Source organism: Spodoptera frugiperda, chromosome 30 (assembly GCF_023101765.2).
Source record: "Spodoptera frugiperda isolate SF20-4 chromosome 30, AGI-APGP_CSIRO_Sfru_2.0, whole genome shotgun sequence".
NCBI classification, from domain to species: Eukaryota; Metazoa; Arthropoda; class Insecta; order Lepidoptera; family Noctuidae; genus Spodoptera; species Spodoptera frugiperda.
The window spans coordinates 1,658,186-1,677,500 of NC_064241.1; the positions used below are offsets into that span (position 1 = coordinate 1,658,186).

General features: G+C 35.0%; 1 protein-coding gene and 2 long non-coding RNA genes across 5 annotated transcripts in view; 1 reads left to right on the top strand and 2 right to left on the bottom strand.

Moving 5' to 3' along the window:
* The window catches only part of LOC126912830 (uncharacterized), a 481,090-nt gene that overhangs the window by 431,571 nt on the left and 30,204 nt on the right, over window positions 1-19,315 (top strand). The window lies entirely within an intron of this gene.
* The window catches only part of LOC118269701 (uncharacterized), a 185,769-nt gene that overhangs the window by 50,848 nt on the left and 115,606 nt on the right, over window positions 1-19,315 (bottom strand). The window lies entirely within an intron of this gene.
* Window positions 2,026-2,373, bottom strand: LOC126912829 (uncharacterized). The gene is made up of 2 exons (XR_007707476.1): window positions 2,201-2,373; window positions 2,026-2,058 (listed from the first exon to the last, which is right to left on the bottom strand). It is a non-coding gene; the product is annotated as an uncharacterized LOC126912829 (long non-coding RNA).

The following is a 19,315-nucleotide window of genomic DNA, read 5'->3' on the forward strand; positions in this document are numbered from 1 at the left end:
ATTTCATGTAATTAGAAATAGTTTTCAAGGTCAAACCAAATGAAATGGGAAATAAGCATTGATAAATGGTGGTAAAAACTATAAAGTACTTGTATAACCGATTTACAATCTTATTTGTATGTACATGAGATCTAAATTTAGTTTGACGATTTCAATTCTATGGTAGACTAGACTATTTCCTCTGCAGATTGAAATTAAATCCGAATGATTGAATAAACTTGTCTCTAGTTGCTAGGAGGGAATACCTTGTATTTACTATTACTATATAATATATGTATATCTGTCGTAGAATTAAATAAAAAGTGTGAAAAAACTAATAAAAGTAGAACTGCTAAATATATTCTTTATTAAGAACTAATTTTGTTCTTATAATATAGTACCGTTAATAGATACACTACAAGAATAATAAGGCAATAGTGTAGATGACAATTTTTTTTTTATGTCCTTCTGGTAGATTAATTTAAAACATTAGACACATATTTTTATTTTCTTCTCGAAACAAATAGTTCTGACAATATATTGATTAAAAAAATTCGTGTGACGTCATTTATAGGTACGATTTATACTTAAAAATTACGTATCCAACTTACACTCCTAAACTTCGATGCACTTTATCTAAGTATTGTTTTTTTTACACGACAAAGTAAAAAATATAAGTGTGAAATATTTTTTCGTTATATAACTGACAGATTTAATTAATTTTTAATTTCTATGCCCCATCATCGTTCCGGTTACAGCATAGTCAAATTAACTTCCATACAAACTGAACCATATATCCATCCGTTCACCTTCCACCGTCGAATTTCAGGTACGGAAGCAAAAATCTGGCCCGCACTAATTCAATTAAAATGCGAGACGGAATATTCAAGTAAAATAATTCGTGCGAAAGCCACCTTAATTTAATTACGGGTCAATTTATACGACAACCCTAAAACTAGCGCCCTCTGCCGGTAAATGAATCAGTCTGGTAGCACTAGGTCTTTAATTGGAAATTGTGGAATGGTGAACCAATGGTGTAGAATGGGACACTCTGTATTCACTGTTGTGGTTTTATCTGTGTAGGCTTGGATTAGTTACAGTAATCTGATTTCGTGATGTAGTGAAAATTATTAGTCGAAATAGAAACTATTGCATGTAACTATATATACTCTAGTATATTGAATATAATACTGTTATATTGTTCAAGTAATCATTGGTGAAAATACCGTATTGAATCTAAATCTATTTTTAAACGAACAAAGGTGTTCGTGGCTTCACCTTTTTATTAAAAACACACAATACATATTCAATATACAAGTACATATAGTTAGAAATAAATATAACTACAAAAACGTAAGAGTTTATTAAAGAAAACCGACGTATAAAACGCTTGCGTTGTGTTTTGTTGTGTGAGGTCACCGGAGGCCCAATTACCCTCCTTCCTAATCCCTGATTCCCCACCAACCCTTAAATTCCTAACCCTCAAAAGGTCCGCAACGCACTTCCTCTGATATTTTGGGTGTCATTGGGCGGTGGCGATTGCTTACTATCAGGTGATCCGTCTGCTCGTTTACTGACTTATACGATAATTGGGTAGTATCCTCGGTCAAAAATAAATTATAACAACTTTTCAATACAATAAAATATTCAAAAAAATTTAAAAAACCTAACCCGTAAAAAAGCAGTCGGGACCCATTCTAAATATAAAGACTTTGTGAGGGCACATACGGCTTGCTTTCTAGAATGGGTCCCGACTGCTTAAATTTTACGATTACTTTCTTGTTTTAGGGTTTTTTCATTTTAATATTATAAAGAAACGCAGTCGGGTTTTTTAGTTTTTTAAATTACTTTTTTTATTTATTTATTTTTAGTTTTATTATTTTTTCATTTTGATATATCTAGTGTCACTCTGACAGTAAATACGAATCAAACGACCCCTATAAAGCGGAAATCCATCGAGTCGTTCAGGCTAGAGAGTGAGCAATATTCGAATTTGGCGCCAAAAATCCGCCATTTTGTTTTTTTATTATTTTTATATATCCAGTGTCACTCTCACAGTAAATACGAATCTAACGACACCTCTCAAGTCAAAATCCGTCAAGCCGTTTAGGCTAGAGAGTGAGAAATATTCGAATTTGGCGCCAAAAATCCGCCATTTTGTTTTTTTTTAATTTTGATATATCCAGTGTCACTCTCACAGTAAATACGAATCTAACGACACCTCTCAAGTCAAAATCCATCAAGCCGTTTAGGCTGCAGAGCGTGCCAAACAATTATACATACATACATACATACATACATACATACATACATACATACATACATACATACATACATACATACATACATACACTCGAAAAACATAACCCTCCTTCTGGCGCAGTCGGGTAAAAATAAACACTCTCATTCATAAATTTGATGAACATCATTATCGATTTTTTTCTAGATAAATTTCTAAAAATAAGTCTGCAATTTGACGTCAACAACGTATGACGTCATAATAGTTCATACAAAGTCCATAGAAAATATAGTTTTTGACGTTTCGAAAAAAGTATTAAATTTGACTAGTAGGAAACTAGCCTATTATGATGTTATTTCTACACAAAAGAGGTTCTAATGTAACTTTCGTGAGACATACTAAATTAATATGTTATCGGCTTACTCCTCGGCATACATTACGTGAGTAAGCCGATAACATAATAATTAAAAGAGGTTTTATTTATGAAATCCAGTGCCAGCCCTAGTACGTCCTATGTTTGTCAAGAGGATCCAGTCTGGTGACGCTACAAGTTCTAATTGGTACACGACGAGTGTTTTCTTATCCGCATGTTCTAACTTGTAGGTTAAAGTTAAAGTTAAACCTACTGGTTAACTGTTATGCTGATGTAAGTTAAGTGTAGAACTGCGGCTATCTTTGAAAACTTTTGCTTGGTACTGCAAAACTTTTCAACTGTTCATTACTGTGAAGTTTAGTATGGATGTGGCTAATGATGATGCTGATTTAGATTGGTGAAAACTGAGAACATAGACTTATTAATATATTAAAGTAACGATTAATAACTCGTTGGACAAATAATCTTAGGTAGGTAAAAAAATACTGTTTGCGTTAAATTCAAATCGATCCGCTTACCTTTTTTGGTTAGTTTTATTTAAAAAGAAGGACTTTGCTCACCACTCAGGTGCTGTTTTGGCGTGCGTTAACAAACATATAAGTTCACATGCACATGACACTCAGATCCAATACAACAATTTATGGATCACACAAAGATTCGCTTCGTGCGGATATCGAACGCGCTACACGTTGCACGACAGCCAGTTGCCGAGCTTGCACCAACCGTGCAGTTACAGTCAGCTCAAAAGATTTCTGTATGATTATTGTATAGATAGTCTACAAAATCAATGTCTCGTTTTGTAAATTATTTGGTCAATCATTATGTATTTTGTTAATGTGTGATAAAATAGGTATTGTCTTAAATTTCCACAATATGTATTACCGTACATAAACCGCTACATATAAGGTTGATTTTCCCGCTACCTCTAAAATTGTTTGTTTGCGACTTTACTCCCAAAACACCGTTCAAATATGGCGGAATTGTTTTAGTAACTGCTTTAGAATTGCAGTCAGGAAATGGAGTTATATTTTAATCAAAGCGTGGTTCAAGCGACAACGGCGCTTACCTCACCCACCTTCACGCTTGCCTGAAGCGAAATTCGCTGATAGCCAAGTCACTCTGCGCACGTATTTTATATGATTCAAGATTTACAAAGAAAGATCGAAGAAATGTACGCTTTTCTTTTTATAAATTATCATCTTAATCTTGGAGACAAGGTTCGGATTAGATTTTTTACAGCGCCTTTGATTTGAAATTATGTATTTTTATCTCCATTGCGGAGATTTCTATGCACAGACCGTGTTTGTAAACAAAATGCACTAAGTTTAAGTATCGAATAATTTTAGTGATTGTGTCTGTTTTTTTATCTTCGAATGGGTAGGTATTATTACGGCAAGTAATGTCACTGTACAATGTACACGTACTTTCCACCGTTTGTGTTATAAGTCTTATGTAACAGGGAGTGAGCGTATTATTATATACCTACTGAGCACAATTTCAAACTCCATGCTATTGAGCAATTTTTTGGAAAGCTTAAAAAGATTTTGCGCGGTCCGGGAATCGAACTCGAGCGAGACCCCTTGCCAGCTAGTCGCACTTGCAATACTCGACCAACGAAGGCAACAAGTACATAATATATGTATAAAAGTTAGTATACAAACATTCTCAACACTAATCTACATATAAGCTAAATATAAACAGCGTTATGTGTGGAAGTCAAACACCTAATCTATACAAGTTGGAAGGGGCACCGAGGACTACACACACTCACCAAACTTGCTAGATTGGCTAGATTTGAATTCATGACTGAATCTGTTTCGGTAGCTGTATAGGTAAATGTAAATTTGCTAGGAATTGACGCAGGCCTTGCTAGCTGGCTGTTTTCTGGTTTACGGTGGTGTTTGATTAGAATATTTGGTTTGATGGTTGCGTGAAAAATAATACACCATCACTGCTATGATGCTGTTAATCACATTATTATCACACTTACTGTTTTACTCAGAGTCATTTAATGGTTACTTAACCCGGACAGGGTTAAGTTAACAATTGTTTTCGGAACTAATTCGTTACTAAGGAATAGTTTAAGTAATCATTAAATGTCTCGTCCGGCATCTAGTCCGGCAGTTATTATTATAAATGTAACTTTGATTGTTTGGATTTTAAGGTGTTTGTCCGTCAACCATGCTGAAACTACTGAACAGATTTGGATTTTATTTTTTAGAGAACGTGGGCAAAACTGCTGACAGAGGCTAGTTAATGTTAATAAGTTTATTTTACAGGGAACGGTAAAATATTTTTTACTATACAGTTACATTATTTTGGAAACCACATCTGCGGTTGGTATCTTTAGCACTATTAAAACAATACCGATTATACATTTATTTAAGTTGAAAGAGATCATGGCTTAATACTTGGTACCTACAAACACCAACCGAACAATAAGCATTTACTTAATTAAACCGTTTCAGGAACTAAGTGTAGGTACCCGTACGTGCAAACTGAATTTACTGCAACTACACTGAACATGAATGCATAATCCTCTGACTAAAGTAACGGAAGCTTTGCAAACCATAAAGTACAGGAAATACCTCCATTTCCAGACAAAGACAAATAAGCTCTTAAAAATACTTTTTTTTTTCTTCTTTTCAATTCTATAAAGTCTGTGGCCGCGATGCTTCATCAGAAGGTTCTTAATTAAAAAACCAGAAACAATAGAAGTTTCAACGCAAAAAATTGCTGGCTGGTGCATCGTATGAATATTATGCAGTCTGTGGCTCGTTCCCGCGTTTTTTGTTGATGTTTACTTTATTAGAGTTGATGGAATTTTTCAAAATGGAATTCAATTCATAGCAATAATAAATTATATGCCATTTTCGCAATATAAACAAAAAAAAATTAAAAATTATTCTTTGAGAACAAATCAATTAGTTTTGAACGTATTAATCTTTTCTTTTAATTACATATATCTTTAGTCTACAAATATCGTATAATTTGACCATCTTCGGCTTACACAAAGAAATATCTATGTTGCAGACTAAAATAAAAAATTAAGCGATGTATCTCGTGCAACCAGAACATACGTAAAGCTTGATTGTGGATTCTATGCTTGAATTTTCTCCGTTCGTGACAGATTGCCTTGCCACGAGGCGTGAGAGGAAATAGAGTTAGCACTTGTTCTATATATTCGTACATATTATATCGGTACCTGTGTACCAGTACATACATTGATCCTGATAGTTTTTTGTTTAGATATGCGTGGAGTTCTAACAAATGACAAAAATTTTTTTTGTCGAAAAAAAATAGTTATAATCCCCATTGTTTTTTTTTTTTGATACTCTCAATGGTTTTGTTTAGTTATGCGTTGAGAAAATCATCAAATGCCTCCTCCTGCCTTGGGCGAGAGAGAGTGTCATACTCTTGTTGAATAAAAACCACCACGTTCCTACTCCTGCATTTCGAGCCGGAGCCCCGGTAAAGCCGCTAGGTAGTCCGCAGCGCTGGAAAATGACCTTCCCAAAGCCTCTGTTCAGTTAGTCCTTACTTCCATGGAAACTCCAAAGAAGTCTATAAAAATAAAAATAAAAATCCCGATGAACTTATTTTCGTATTATAATATTATGATTTGAACACAATATTAATATGTTATGAAGGAAGTTTCAATTAGCCCAAGAGTATAATGATATCCTGTACCAAATAATTAGGTGTAATTAAGCATATTGTCGCCCACATATTTTCTGTAATCAAACTCTCTATGATATTAATTGCTTAACTAGAAGTACTCATACTTAATTCTTTTAGTTACTCGGTCGTTGTAAAATGGACCTTCGGCCATTAGCACAAGCTGATTTATTGCAACCTCAATGAGTGTGCACATGAATAAATTAGCCCAATGGGTATTTATTAATGCAGTACATGGATTCGGTACTCACATCAGCCAAAATGCTTAGCGAATATTGTGGAAAATTTAATTCGTGTTTGGTGTTAATTTAATTACAGATTAAAACTTTATTATGTATAACTTTACAACATTAAATTTTCATTACCTTTTTCAAAGCAAAAGAAATTCACTTGTCGTAATTCACTTATTTAAGTGTTGATGCTTTACAAAAATATTCATCTATCCATGTATCTGTATATAGGGTGACTGATAATTAGTGAATAATATTTAAACACGTGGTTGTACTCATGATTACAAAAATCTATGTAGGTACGGTACTATAATATTATATAAAAGAATAGAATATTTATATAAAAGAAAGTCGTGTTAGATAAGCTATTTATATCTTAAGAACAGCGAAATTGATTGGGTTGAAAATTAGTAGAGAGGTAGCTTAGAACCAAGAGACGGACATAAGTTTTATTTGTTATCCAAGGAAATCACGGGTAGAAGCTAGTATTTTTTAAAACGTTATACTCACAACTAATAAATGCACCTACAATGCTATGGTTGACTAGTACAGAACTCCTGAGGTATAGTAGACAACCCATTCACCGATCTCTTAATGTATACTGTATTTTAAAACATAATACCACAAGAAATTATAAGTGTATACTACACGAACGTACAATATTAAAACATTAAATTTTGTAGGGTCACACAATACTGCTGCAATATAATGCACGTTGCAGTGGTTTGTGATTTCAATAAGAGGACGGTAAGTGCCTGCCAAGTGCATTTAAGAAATAGCTAGATATTAGTGTTTTAAAGGTCATTGTCCAGTCTAGACAAAGCTGTTTAAGTACTAACATTTTATTTCGTTTATTAAGAATTTACTACATTGTAGTTAGGTCAGCCAGAAATTTGGACTATATTCAGCTTAACAGAATAAGACAATGAAATTACTGCTACCATTTCTTTTATCTAAATATGAAATCTCGCATATAATATTTAGGTCGAATAAAGTACCGTATATTAATACATGTATATACATACATATATTAGGTACTGTATTTTGTTTCGATTCGAAATTCAAATCTTAATGTCTCTCGGTAGGTACACTAAGAAAAATCCGTATCATGTTAAAAAAAGTGTGGGAGAGCCATGCTTCGGCAGGAAAAGGCCAGTTCGACCAGAGTAATACCACGGTTTCACAGCAAACCGCCGTGAAACAACGCTTGTGTTGTATATCGTTATGTGAGTGAGGTTACCGGAGGTCCAACCACCCCGCTTTTCAAAGTTACCAATCCCCAATTCCTCAACAACCCTTAAATTCCTAACCCCCAAAAGGCCAGCAACGCACTAGTAACGTCTCTAGTGTTTCGCGTGTAGGTCTATGGACGGCGGTGATTGCTTCGGTCAGGTGATCCGTCTGTTAGTTTACCGGTATTTACCATTAAAAATATGTTTCAATTACTTATAGTATTTGTTCAGTTCATTCTAAAAGATATTTTTCTTAACGTCTATATGTATTGTACTTATACTTATAAATAAATAATTATTCAGCAGTTAGCAACACATTATGCTACGAATACGAACGACATTACATTCTACTCCAAAATCGATACAAAGAAATCGTTTTCCTTTATTTCTCTCTTTAAACATAAGAAAATTGGTGGCACTTGTACATGCAAATAGCAACAATTTTACTGGCAACATTTTGACGATATGTAAATGTAAAGATACACCTACACGACGCACTTATCTCAGGATTACAATTTCGACTGACTCAATACATTTCGTAAACTCAGTCACATGTAAACAGGTACTTATCAGGCCGTGACAGAATAAAAGCTATTGAATAAATAATATATTTCTGTATATAAATCCTGTAAGTACCTCCTGTATGTTGGTACCTGGCTTGTTAAAATGTACAAATGTAGCTTTAGGCTTTTTATTTGACGTACATAATACTTAATACCTGCTTTTGATTATAAGTCTAATAGTATTGGAAAGAATTCTGTTGCCATTTTGCACAGTGTGTGATAAAAATAAAAACGAAAAAAGGTTTCTTTGGAAAAGTTGTTTCTAATCATGAGTACAATCATGTGTTTAAATATCCTACACTAATTACCAGTCACTCTACTTCATCTCTTACATAATCATTACGACATATTATCCAAAGTGACTATTCCACGCGGAGGAAGTCGTGGGCATAGCTATTATAAGAATATGAATAACTAAAAATATTTTATTCTATCGACAGGAAAATTTTATTCAATAAACTGGTCTATTTATCTTTTTAACCTTAAAAGTAAATAATATTACTGGCTATAGGTCAAGTATCTAATAAACTGATCCAATACATCATTATATATTCTCCTTTTAGAGTTACCTGGTACCTACCTACTACATACAAAGACGCACATCAAGCTACCCTACCTATGTTATTACATTTTCAACCTTACAACTTTACAACAAAGCTGAAAATCAAATCACGTTCAGTAAAAATGCTTGTTAGTCCTATAAGTATCGTTAAAATGGTAATATTCTAGATATTTTGTAGAACATTTTATTTTAATGAGAGGGTGCTATTGTATGAATAAATAAAAGGATATTTCTGACAAAGTATTAGTTACCTTATCTGAAAGCGTGTAGGCGTTATTATTGTATTTAATCCATTATTTATTTGATATCCTAATATTAGGTGTTGTTTCCAAAGAGGTAGGCAGAGGTGCCTTATCATGAATGAGGCATACATTTTTTAAAGGATCTTAATCATTTGTGGTGCTTTATAGGGATCGAAGTTTAGTATGTGATAGTTAAGTCAGTAATCTTAAATTTTTGGTGTAGGAGTCGGACAGTCAATTAAATAAACTTTTATGAGAGTAAGTCTCAAATTTTGATACGAAAATAGGGTAGCTAATTTAATATTATTTTATTTTCCATCTTATACAAATTCCGTCTAGACGTGATCAACTCTTATTAACCAAAAAATACATAAGTTATATTATCTTCAATGACTTCTAATAACTGGGTAAATACTTAGTTTACATCATTAGATATGCTATACAAATTCCGTCTAGACGTGATACATAAGTGTTTATCATGCGACATTTGATATGTTATGAAATAATATATTATGCTAACAATAGTATCTGAACGATTTATATTCAAACAATATGCTGCGCGGTTGGTACGGTGGCTGGGCAACTGGTTGCCGTGCAACGTCTAGAGGGTTCGATTTCCGCATGGAACAACACTTTGTGTGATTTACAAATTGTTGTTTCGGGTCTGGGTGTCATGTGTTAGTGAAAAGAAATTAAAAAGGATTTGTGATGTTGGAGGGCGCCCTAGACAGACACATAGCGACATATTAAAAGTACTCACTACTACAGTACGCATGAAAAAACTGATGACTGTTGATATGAAGCGAAAGAGAGTATGTAAGATTCGTAGCAATTGGCCGTCGATTGTTTCTGCCAACCCCAAGGTAGACAGGCGTGAGGTTATGTGTGTATGTTTCTGGGTTACGTCCGATTGTACTTTTACATGATAAATGAATAAAAAATCCCTATACGCATATAATTTAAATCGAAAAAATTGTTTCGAGAAATTGACACAGACACCCATCGAATGTACGATTCGTCGAAACTGTCATCACTTTCATCTAGGAACGACAATAACTCACAGAACAAAAATACCTCCAAAATGATATCAGATATATGTATTTCAAATAAACAAATTCACAAAAATATACGCTTTTGGCATTTCGAAGAAATCACACAATTCCAATAACAGGTAATCGTATTTCTGTGAGCAAATACAGCCTTGAAATATTGAATAGTCCAGTCAATTTAGGAATTCACCTCGGAATTCGAGATACCCAGCTGTAATTTTGTATATACTTGTATATTGACCCCCTAAAACTTGTCTCAAAACCTACATATGGTAGGGTGTAAGCAACCCTTAAAATTTAGGGTCAAAGGGCCCAAAAATCGTTTTTTTGCGGTTTTTTCGAAATATCTCATTTCCTATGGGTTTTTGGTAGTTGTATTCAATAGCAATATTGTGAAATACAAAATTCTCTACAACTTTTGTCTAAACTTTTTTTTTATACGGTGAACCGTTTTCGAGATAGAGGGCGGAGAGCGCGCGGTCACTGCATCTCTTCAAAATTTTTTTTTCGTCTAACCTATCCGTGATGGTTGTCTATGGATAGGCCATTAAAAATACGCCATGGTTCCTAAAACCATTTTTCGTCAAAATCAATCGTTTAAAAGATAGACGCTTCCAAAGTGGAAAAATGAGGTCTATAGAATGTGTCCTGCCCTCTAACTTTTAAAATAAGTGAGTAAGAAAACTAAAAAAAATATATGCTGTAGATTTTAATGGAAACTTTCAACGAAAATTGGTTTGAACGAGATATCATAATTCGTTTTTAAGAATTGATACATTTTAAAAAAAACACACTTAATTTTCCATTTTCTCAATTCTTTTAATCAATTCTTAAAAACTAATTATGATATCTCATTCAAACCAATTTTCGTTGAAAGTTTCCATTAAAATCTACAGCACAAATATTTTTTAGTTTTCTTACTCACTTATTTTAAAAGTTAGAGGGCAGGACACATTCTATAGGCCTCATTTTTACACTTTGGAAGCGTCTATATTTTAAACGATTGATTGTGACGAAAAATGGTTTTAGGAACCATGAGGTATTTTTTAATGTCCTATCCATAGACAACCATCACGAATAGGTTAGACGAAAAAAATTTTTTTTGAAGAGATGCAGTGACCGCGCGCTCTCCGCCCTCTATCTCGAAAACGGTTCACCGTATAAAAAAAAGTTTAGACAAAAGTTGTAGAGAATTTTGTATTTCACAATATTGCTATTGAATACAACTACCAAAAACCCATAGGAAATGAGATATTTCGAAAAAACCGCAAAAAAACGATTTTTGGGCCCTTTGACCCTGAATTTTAAGGGTTGCTTACACCCTACCATATGTAGGTTTTGAGACAAGTTTTAGGGGGTCAATATACAAGTATATACAAAATTACAGCTGGGTATCTCGCATTCCGAGATTCTTACATAATTTTGCCTTATTTGACTGGACTAGAATAATAACTAACCAATTAACGAAGGTTGAAATCAGCGTATCACTATGCTCGCTAAATGCTAACTATTTACATTCAATCCACATATAATTTGCCAAGCTATTAATTACTGTAAATACTTCCCATGAGAGAGCACTTTATTAAACTGTTGCTGACAGTATTTGGGTACGATATAGTGCCAATTATTGTAATTGTGATAGATAATGTATTTCTCAGATTCTCTTTAGTTCAGTTAGCATGAGGGGAAAATCATTCAATGACTTCTCTCGCCTTGAGCGAGGCGAGAGGAAGTATCCTCCTGTTCCTACTCCTGCTTTTCGAGCCGGCATAACCCTACGTTACATTTTTCCTACGTGCCCCATGTAACTTATTTACCTGATAGCATAAAATTTGGCTAAAATTCCGTTAGCACTTACTAATATAAGAGTTACTAATATAAGAGTAATACCTGCACAGTGTACACCCGTTTTCCCAGAAATAAACACCATCACAAACAAACAAACAGACGAACAATCATACAAAAAAGCAAGCCATTAAAAAGGTTCTTTTCCTTTTGATCAAAGATACGGTACCTCAAAAATAATATTTTATAAGATCGTAAACGGGATACTTCCACGATTCCAATAATGTAATGATGTCTTTGAAAAAGTTTACATAATGGGGAAACCGTTCAAATATCTGTGTACGTTATCCTCTGTACCTTTTTATATAAGCCTAAATATTTCCCTATTTATATACACTTCCGAAGTCGTGATCTCAAAAGGTTGGAACACAAAAAATATTCTGCGCTATGCAAAATATTATTTTTACTGAAATAGAGTGCTTTTCCGCCAGAGATGTGCTGTGTAGCTATGCTGCGAGGATGTAATAGCTAAGCTGTGAAACTATGTCACTGTTTCCACTGATACTAAGCTATGTAGCTGCTTGACGATGGCCCCAAGCTTGGCAAATATGGTCAAGCTTGGCGACCATGGCCAAGCTTAGAAATTATGGCCAAGCTTGGCGACCACGGCCAAGCTTAGAAATTATGGCCAAGCTTGGCGACCATGGCCAAGTTTAGAAATTATGGCCAAGCTTGGCGACCACGGCCAAGCTTAGAAATTATGGCCAAGCTTGGCGACCATGGCCAAGCTTAGAAATTATGGCCAAGCTTGGCGACCACGGCCAAGCTTAGAAATTATGGCCAAGCTTGGCGACCATGGCCAAGCTTAGAAATTATGGCCAAGCTTGGCAACTATGGCCAAGCTTAGCGACTATGGCCAAGCTTGGCGACCATGGCCAAGCTTGGAAATTATGGCCAAGCTTGGCGACCATGGCCAAGTTTGGAAATTATGGCCAAGCTTGGTGACCATGGCTAAGCTTGGGGATTATGGCCAAGCTTGGCGACCATGGCCAAGCTTGGCGACCATGGCCAAGCTTGGCGGTTATGGCCAAGCTTGGCGACCATGGCCAAGCTTGGCGACCTTGGCCAAGCTTGGCGACCATGGCCAAGCTTGGCGACCTTGGCCAAGCTTGGCGACCTTGGCCAAGCTTGGCGACCTTGGCCAAGCTTGGCGACCTTGGCCAAGCTTGGCGACCATGGCCAAGCTTGGCGACCATGGCCAAGCTTGGCGACCTTGGCCAAGCTTGGCTACCTTGGCCAAGCTTGGCCACCTTGGCCAAGCTTGGCTACCTTGGCCAAGCTTGGCGAGCATGGCCAAGCTTGGAGGCAATGGCCAAGTTTGGCGACCTTGGCCAAGCTTGGCGACCATGGCCAAGCTTGGCGACCTTGGCCAAGCTTGGCGACCATGGCCAAGCTTGGCGACCTTGGCCAAGCTTGGCGACCATGGCCAAGCTTGGCGACCATGGCCAAGCTTGGCGACCATGGCCAAGCTTGGCGACCTTGGCCAAGCTTGGCGACCTTGGCCAAGCTTGGCGACCATGGCCAAGCTTGGCGACCATGGCCAAGCTTGGCGACCATGGCCAAGCTTGGCGACCTTGGCCAAGTTTGGCGACCTTGGCCAAGCTTGGCGACCATGGCCAAGCTTGGCGGCCTTGGCCAAGCTTGGCGACCATGGCCAAGCTTGGCGACCTTGGCCAAGTCTGGCGACCATGGCGACAGACGAATCCCACCTTATGCAATTCGAAATTGCTTGCTAGTTTCCCTAATAGTTTCAATGTGGTTTTCTTCATTATCAGGTCATGTCAGTTACAGGAATCTTGATAACTTAGTACCTAGATATTGCACTAACTACAAAGATAACGTGTTTAGTAATAATCGATATTTTGGAAATTGAATTTAAGCTATCTCTAGATTAGATCAAAGGAGCTAGGTTTCTAGACTAGCTTTAGGCTAGACTATGATTGAGTTTTACTTAGGCAAAAACCACAGAATAGATAGTTAAATAGATCTTTGTTGTACATCTAATTACAAAACATGTCGTGGTGGCCGGCAAAGGTTTAAGACGACCTGCTTCTCGGGCATGCTAACGGCAAGTACCAATATGTACCAATACTTTTTAAGATTATTTAGACACCACTGACAAATGGTGAAGGAAAACATCGTGAGGAAACCTGGGTTTATAATTTCTGATTATAAGTTTAAAATCACCAACCCGAATTGAGCAAGCGTGGTGATAATTTTTCAAACCAATTGCTCAAACCTTCTTCATGCGAGAAGAGGCTTTGGTCAGAAGTAGCCACTAATAGGCTGCTAGCTGTAGCGATATCTACAGATATTTTGTCAGTTATAGTTTACAGTTTCATGTCAGATAAAAATTTTAACACTTGCTGTTAAATACTTTAAAGCTATTGAGAAATCTAAAAATAATAAAATCTTAATATATAAATAGTTAATGTCAATGAGATATTTCTTGACTTATGAATACAAAAAATAGGTCATTTACTTGATAATAATACAAGAACGTTCGCAAAAATAGATCAACTTTTAAAAAAATACTACTTAATTTAAGAAATAAAAATACAAACATTATTAATTCAAACTTCAGTTTAAGCACCGTATCTTCTGAAAATAGGTCTTAAAACCTAGAATTTATAGTTAGGTACCCACCCACGTCAAACTTTTGCAAGCAATCTAAAATTTAGAAAAGAACTCTGTAGATAACTTTCGGTTTAATGTAACATTTTCGATCCTACGGGATTGGGTTTTGTAACTTATTAAATACTGGAACCGAAGCTACCCAATTTTTTCTTTAGTCTTCATAAATGAAATTCAATGCTGCCTCGTAGTGTAGCTATGTAGAAAGTAAACTATAGATTTATATACAGTGCAAGAAAAGAAAATTAAAAGGTTCATTCTATAATAATAGTTTCTAATCACATGTAATATATAATCATCATTTGAACAATTAATTACATTCTCCTAATAATATATCTCCAGTCTTTATTATACCTTTTACACACATATTTTTATGAAAAAAGGCTCTTTTTCTATAAAAATCATCCAATGATTTCTTCTGCCTTGGTCGAAGTGAGAGGGAGTGTTAAACTCTTACTAAAAACCACCCCGTTCCTACGCCGGCTTTTCGAGCCGGAACTCCGGTAAACCCGCTAGGTAGTCCGTAGTTCCAATAAATTTAGACTCTAGATTCAATTTATTTGTTAATCCACGAACCACTTATGACCCTGTATTGTTCTGTAGCAGCAATCGTCAGTCGGTATTATAATATAAAAATGTAGCTAAGCGCAAATCTTGGAAAAAGCTGAACCGATTTCGCTAATTCTTTTTTTATTAGGTTGGTTGTTATTATTAGGAAAAAGTTCTTATGTAAGAAAAAAATAACAAAGATTTGTAGAATAAATTCCAAGAAGAAACATAGTTCGCGGGGTCTACTAAGATTAATATAAAAAGGCTTCCACAATAAATATTAGTAGTCAGTAGATAAACTAAGTTGGCCGAGAGCCCGGTTATAAAATTGTTTCGTTTAAAGTTGAAAAACCAATCAAATTCTTTGGCACGAGATTTCGAAAATGGATCCTGGATCGAATAGTTCGGATGACGATTGAAACAGTAGAATTTAAAGTATCTTCTTCAAACGTTAAGCTATTACTACGTCATAGTTCCAGCTGTTGGAAACGTGATTGCCGATCTTGGGCGCTTGTGTGAAGTATGTGTGGCGCATGTTCGATTCTCACGCCAAAAATTTTGTGGTAACACGCTAAAATATACATATAATTGATCAAATCAGCTTGTGATATCCAAATTGTCACAAGCGAAACAGTATTTATCCCGTATTAATATGGAATATCATGATCTATTTCGGTACAAAGCAAAATGTATATACGTTCCTAGCATTATGTTATGTAATATATTAACTATCAAATGAGATGAAATGGTATATGTTGTACTTGTTAGCGTGTATTTACGGAACGTTTGCCAGGATTTAGCACAATTATATGTTATTTAGATATATACAGCGTATTATGAGAACTGCAACAGTGGTTTTACAAAGTATTATTGAATGCGTAATAAGGATATTATTGCGATAAATAAATTGTCTAAACAATTAAAGTGACATTTTTAAGTACCTAGTTAAAGTGATTTCCTAATCCTTTCTTCCTTTTAAAAATAAACGTTGCTCTACACTAGGACTTTCTTCTATGTTGTGGGTGCGTTTATAGACATAAATACATAATATACATAACGATACAACAATTTCTGGATCACGTTGCCCCGTGTGGGAAGCGCTGCACGTTTTGCGGCAGCCCGTTAGCTAGCCATCCGCACCAAGCGTGCAGCCTACTTAATCAAAACTAGTAATTAAAAGACTGCACGGTTGGCGCGGTGGCTGGGCAACTGGATGCCGTGCAACGTATTGCGGGTTTGATTCCCGCACGGAACAACAACAACATTTGTGTGATCCACAGATTGTTGTTCCGGGTCTGGGCGTGCTGTGTATGTGAACTTGTAGGAATGTTTGTAAACGCACCCACGACACAGGAGACAATCATAATGTGAGGCAAGGTTTTTTTAAATAAAATATATATTTTTTTAAATAAATAAATAAAAAATAAATAATTAAAAGTCCTCAACATATCAAGTACAAGACGTCTACAGCAAAAAGAAATATCCATCATCATAACCAATAACAGTCTTTAAGTTTCTCACCTAAATCAGTTTGTATAGAAAACAGTTTTAAAACAGATGCAAACTAAACCAAAACATTATTCAGCATAAAGTTCAATTTGCATCTTCGCGAGTTTTAAACAGAACTTGCGAAGATCGAATCCAAGATGTTGGCGGTTCGTTCTGTTTAATATATTGCATTGAAACTCGAACGGTGTAGGTACAAATTGAAGAAAAGATCTTTAATATTATATTGTTAAAAGTGAATTCTATTTTTTATGTATTATGGTTTAATTTAGGTTAAACTTAAAGGTTCTTTCATCTAAAGTTTATTTCAGGTAACTGCTTATGTATTACTTTGTTGTTTTAATATAGATTGGTTGTACGGTTGGGCTGTGCAACTGGCTGCTGCGTATTGTTTAGTGGTTTTGATTCCCGCACGATGCAACTCTTTGATTGATCCACACATTGTTGTTTCGGCTTTGGGGTGTATGTGAAATTGTATGTTTGTAATGCACACAGGGGAGATTTAGAGATTGAGGAATTGTATTTTTTTAAGATTTAAAGTTTTTGCAGTCACTAACATCTACTTTGATAAAACACCAGGTAAACTTGACCTACATGAATATTTTTAAATAAAATTTAATATGAACAATGTCAGGCAAAAAGAAAGGCTTTAGAACATTTAAGACTTAATTAGCTAGGAACTATAAAAATCGGACCGCAATACCGAAGCGCACTCAATTCACGCTCAACACACACTGAACACTCTATTATTTTACTTTTAAACTGCATTGAAATATGTATTAACTGAAAATCAATCATAATGTACCGTTAATAACGTCCAATTTGCTGCATTTTACGAGAATAGAAACAAGGAATATAATTATAGCCTCCTTTGTAAAGGTATTATTGAAGTTGACGAGTTAATAAGTGGTTCGATGTAAAATATAAATTCGCTTACTTTACGGTTGAAACGACACCTTTTAAGCATCTATTAATTCTTTTAAAACTTTTGGAGTGCTTTTCTTTCAAACCGGAGATGTGGCTTCCACCAATCATATTCATTGGCACTGGTGGAACCGGACTCAGCTAAGCTTTGTTTTTTATACGGAAAGATGCGTGCTATGGATGGCTTTCCTACTGTCGATCCATCGCATACTACATATCTACTTTGTGGTGGCGCATCTTCATAGCACATCTTACTCGCACAGCTCCATAGCTTAGTATCAGTGGAAACGATCACATAGTTTCACAATTTAGCTATTACATGTCGTAGCATAGCTGCATAGCATTAATCTATATTTTTTATTTATCTAACAAGATGTGATAGCAGTTGACGGTAGGTAGTCAAAAGTCCAAACTTCATAACATTTCTAAAGAAAACTAAAACGAAAAAAAAAAAATATTCCAACAAATGTTATTGTGGATCCACTAACATAACTCGAATTTTCGATTGACGAGGTAACTTTATATCTATTCACATACTGCATTTTATTATCGTATATAAACTACCCATTGATGAATTCCGATTAATCGCCTATTTTAAGCCAAAACATAATATTTGATTTCTGATTCCAATGAATGAATCGACCAAATATTTTTTAGGTAATTCTGTGAGCTATTCCGATCATTGTATTTGCATGGAAATGTTTTTAGTACCTACTCGTACCTACCTAAATTTATAAAGGTCAGACCGCCAATAATTCATCAAGTAACGTACTTGTAATAATAGAGAGAACTTACTGAATAATTCTAGAGATAGAGAAAGTAAATAATCTTTATATAAAATAATAGTCAATATTATAGTCTTACTAATATTATAAAGTTTGTGTGATTTCAATAGAATCAAAGAAACAGTCCTAGTCAACGGAAACAAAATATTAAAAATAAATCTATCCGGGAACGAAATACATAAGTATAGCTTCAACATGACTGTTGCAAATGTTATGTTTCTCTTCAATATATGAACGCTGATTTAAAACATAGCTTTTTATATTGTCTCTTTCTACGTCACAAACTAAAGTAAACCGAAAACCTTTTCGATTTCATTATAGCAAAACATATTATTTTTTCAGAACCATCCAATTATCCAGAAAGCCCAATATAGAGTGGTTACATATAGGCCTTGTATAGAATTGAACGTGAAACAATTCCCAATAGTAAAACTCAATACAAAATTAAACTCAAAACCAATCGAAAATTTCTGAGTATTTGTTCGAGAAACTCTCTTTAGTGAGACGGCTAATATATAAAGGATCAAAGAAACCTAACGTATCAATTCACTTACTGACAATTTTACTTAACGTAAGTGATGTAATATAGATTACAGAGCTATATACCCGTCACAATACAATCAACAAAAACAAGACAAAATAAAAAAGGAAGGCCGCAAAACAAATGAACGAATGAATGACCGAATGAACGAATAATGACGTCATTCCTAGCCTTTATCTACTGGGTCCCAAAAAGGGATGGACAATGAACCACTGGCCTTTCGGTCACTCATACCAGAAATATCTGAAGTTGACATGCAAAGGAATTCCACTTTTTTCCTAAAGAGGAATCATATTGGAGGCATAAATAATATGTATTGTGTACTAGGTATAACAAAATCTGACGTCCTTTGTTACCGTAAAGGAATAGGTGGAGCTACACTGC